Below are 4,391 nucleotides of genomic sequence, written 5' to 3'. Positions count from 1 at the left end.
CGTGCGAGGTTGCTTCTAGAGCCGCTCCGCCGCGTTCTGATTTGTACACGTACCGACGTACGTACGCTTAATATTCCCTGGGGTTTAACGATCAACGGCGGCACAAGGAATGGGGATGGACACCATCCTGTCCCTTTTTTCTTTTAGAAGTACTCGAATGAGTACAAGGGATGGGTGCTGGTAGGAGGGGATTTTAACCTGCTGCGAGGGGCTAGGGATAAATCCGATCTGGTGCCAGATTCACGTGGACGAACAATGAACTCGAACTAAGCGGAAGAAGCCACAGAGCAGCGGCCCCTTTTGTAATCCGCGGATAGGGTTTCTGCCACCCGCCGGTGGCCCTATCGATCTGCCACGTCTCCTGTGGCCCTAGTGTCATGGGTGAGCGTGAATTCCGGTCCTTGCCGATAGGAGGGCTACGATTTTATGTGTGTCATGGGTGAGCGTGAATTCCAGTCCTTGCCGATGGGAGAGCTACATTTTTATGTGCTTATTCAAGTTTTGTTGGAGTCTATGTCCTGTTCAGAAAGACGAGACGGTGACGGCTTCTTGAAGATGGAATAAGGTTCTTCCCGCCTAGCCCCTGTCCCGGTGGTGCGTCTAGGGCGTGTGGAGGTGTGTCTTCGCCTGATCTCATAGGATTCAGTTCATGGTTGTCTTTGGTGGATCCGCTCGGATCCGGGCTTTGTTCATGTGTCTTCAGGTTATATCCTTCTTATCTAAACTTCTCTTTATCGGCAGTGGTTGCTATTCTGATGTGTTGGTCCTATGGGGTCTTAGCACGACGATTTCCCGACTGTCTACTACAAAAAGTTGTGCCCGGCTCTGGCGAGGGAGGGGCGATGACGGCGGCGCTCCTTCAGCTCGCTTCAGTGCTTATATTCGTCGCTAGGTGGTCTATGAATTTGAATATAATTTTTATTATTTATTGTGTTCGTTGTACTGCCATGATTAGAGATGAGTAGATCGAAAATTTCTTGAAAAAAAAACTTGCCCTAAGCGGCGATTTCAATAACATAAAAAACTCGCCCAGACCGAGCACAACTATGTCTCGCTAACAGCCAGACGTGTGAGCCCTGCAGGGACCACAGGCCTTCAACTTTTATTTTCACATCTATATTCCGAAATATTTTCAGTATATCTATTATAAAAATCACTTTACATACTCAATTGAAAAATGTAAATCACGCATTTAGAAAAATATTAAACGTGTATAGAAAACTGTTTTCTAATGTATTCAAAAATTGTATAATATGTAAGATGAAAATTAAACATCCAACATTTATATGAAATTTTTTTAATCATGTATTTAAAATCTAAAAGGTGTATAAAAATGTTCCTGATATATACAAATAATGTACAATGTGTGTGTAAAAATAGAAATAAAAACATATATATGAAAAAAAATGTTAATTATATATTTAGAAAATAATAAACATATATAAAAAATATTCCTGATGTATACAGAAAAATTACAACAGGTATGGGAAAAATTATACACAAAAATTATATGCTTTAAAAAATACAAATCATGTATTTTAAAAATGTTAAACATGTATATCAAAAGTGTTCCTGATGTATACCAAAAATGTAGAATGTGTACGCGAAAAAATAGATATTAAAAATACATGTTTAAAAAAATGTAATTATACTTGAAAAATGTCAAAATTGTACACAAAAATGTTCCAAGGGTATACAAAAAGGTATAATGTTTATGCAAAAGAATAGAAATAAAATAAACGGTAGAAAAATATTTGAGAAATTTTAAACATCTACACAAAAAATGTTTCAGATGTATGCGGAAAATTAGAATGTGTATGAAAAAAAGTTGACATCAAAAATATATTTTTGGAAAGAAATGTTAATCATGTATTTCAAAAAATGTTCAATGGGTACACAATGTATTTTCAGATGTATGCAAAAAATGTTTCATGTATTTGAATAAATGTTAAACATTTCTAAAAAATCTCTTTCTATACAAAAAGAGAAAGAAAATAAACAATAAAACCAAAAGTAAAAAAAAAGAAAAACAAAGAAAAACCAAAAAAAGGAAACCAAAGAAAACAGAAAACCGAACATAACCAGTGCAAAAGTGGAAAATAGTGAAACCGAGGAAGAAATGAAGAGAAAGGATCAAACCCAAGAAAGGAATCTGAAGAAAAAAAGAAAGAAAAGAAAAGAAACCTGTGAAAACCAAGAAAAAACCAATGAAACCCGATAAAAAAAGAAAATTGGAGAAACCAGAAAATAGAGGAAACTAATAAATCAAATAAAACAAAAATAAAAATAAAAATAGAAGCGAATGAAGACGGTGAATGCGAGCGAGCGATTGAACGATACAAAATGGGTTGGCCCTATACTATTCCGCGCAGGCAAAGCTTTAAGCGAGGGGAGCATATATCTCGCCACAAGCAAGATATAGCCACCGTGGCCCCAAGACCCCAACTAGAAGTGTGCTCAATTGCCTGTTTGTATTCTGCGACGCGGAAGCCAAGTTTCCAACCTCGCGATCAACGGTCATTGGCTTGGTTCTAATCAATACCCCAATCTAGTAGTCATGGTGAACTCCGGCAAGCTTTCCCAAAGGCAAAATCCTTTGTTCTTCTTCGAGAACCAATGGTTCCGGGGCCTTGGTTTCAGCCCAGTGGCTTGAGGCGTGTGCTCACCCCTCACACCGGTCCAGCCCGTTGTGCGATGCTTTGGATCAGTGGCAACACTGCATAAGGCTCCTCTGGGACGGGACTCCATATATGATGCTTTGTGCGTCAAGATGTTGGGCATTTGCACAGAGGCGATGATTATAACCAAATTTCAGGACTTCTTGTTTTGCTTTGGAAATTCTTAAAAGGAGAACATTTTTTGAAAAAAAATTCTTAAATAATTACCAATCATTATTCAAAATTCTGAATATTTTCTATTTTCAGCATTTTACATAATTGCGAACATTTTTTGAAAATTTCAAACATTTTACAAAAAACTACAAATGAATTATAAATATCTGAAACGTTTTTACATTTTTGAACAATTTTCAAATTTTCTGAACAATTTTTGAGTAATTCAAAGAAATTTTGGAATTTACAAACATTATCAGAAAAGGAAAAAACGAAAACGCTATATAAAAACTATATAAAAGAAAAGCTATAGATAGAAATCGACCAGGAAGCTTCCAAAAAGTTTCCAAAATCCTCTTGTAGTGTAGCTACCTAACTACAAATGAATGTTTTGAATGAATAAAGAACCATGTTCCGCTAAAAAAGTCTTTAATTCTTAAAAAAAAATTATATGATAAAAGGCAAGTCCTTTAGAACCTCTGGAAATTATTTATAGACCACTCTCCCTGAAATGAAACACAAATAGAAAACCAAAACAGAGTACAGTTCACTAAAGGCTAAGCAAACCAGCAGCGGGCACCGACCCTTCCGGTCCTACCAGGAGATCTCGCTCCAGTCCTTATCCGTTCGAACGCACAAAACAGTTCTCTGAAAACTACATCCCCATCACAACACCACATATCTTCACCGCAATATTAAAGCACAAGCGACACGTAGCACGCCGATGCCCAAGTCAAAAGCCTTGCTTCACCCATCGTGCGACCGATCGATCGACTACTGAATGCACTAGTGGCGCCAAGTACCCACATCAGCCATTCCCGAAAGCAGTGTCGCTGTTGCGCGTGCCGCCGTGCGTGCCTCCCCGTCCTCGCACACGCCGTCGCTTCTCCTGTCGTCCTCCTGGTCCATGATTCCAAACGTACTACGTGAAACGACGCCACGGCACCGGCACCGGCACCACCCCTCTCGCGCGCGCTCGTGGAGCACTACGGGCGAGCGAGCCAGCGAGCGAGAAAGGCGACGGGTCGAGGTGCTACATGCCGTGGCGTCTGTGTGGTACAAACGATATCCCTCTCGCCCGGTCATACTCGTCGGAGTAGGCTGTCACATCCCTAGTTTCTGGCATTGCTCTAGGCTAGCTTCATGTGTGCATCATGTCTATATTTTTGAAACTTGAATTGAGGAACATTGGAAGCCTCAAAACCCTAAATAAAAGAGGGGCAAAAACCCTAGAAATCTCATTCATTGCTCCAAAAGGCTCTTCTTAAATGTTTGATAATTTTTGGTAAGGGTTCTGGTCCCAACCAAAATATTGAACATTTTTAAGGATTTATTTTTGGAACTTTGGATTTAATTCATTAGCTATTTGAATTTGAATTATATTCATATAATTAGAATATAATTTCAAATACCCCCTGAAATATTTTATAAGCTTTTGGAAAAGTTCATCTAGCAATATAAAATATTCAGAGGAGCTTTGGCATTGTTTGAATTATTATTTTAATTCAAAACAGTGGCAAAAGAATTAAAAAAAAAGAAAACAGAACTGAAATAGAAATA

Source organism: Triticum dicoccoides, chromosome 3B, assembly GCF_002162155.2.
Source record: "Triticum dicoccoides isolate Atlit2015 ecotype Zavitan chromosome 3B, WEW_v2.0, whole genome shotgun sequence".
Classification (NCBI taxonomy): domain Eukaryota; kingdom Viridiplantae; phylum Streptophyta; class Magnoliopsida; order Poales; family Poaceae; genus Triticum; species Triticum dicoccoides.
Note: the sequence above shows the minus strand (reverse complement) of the source record.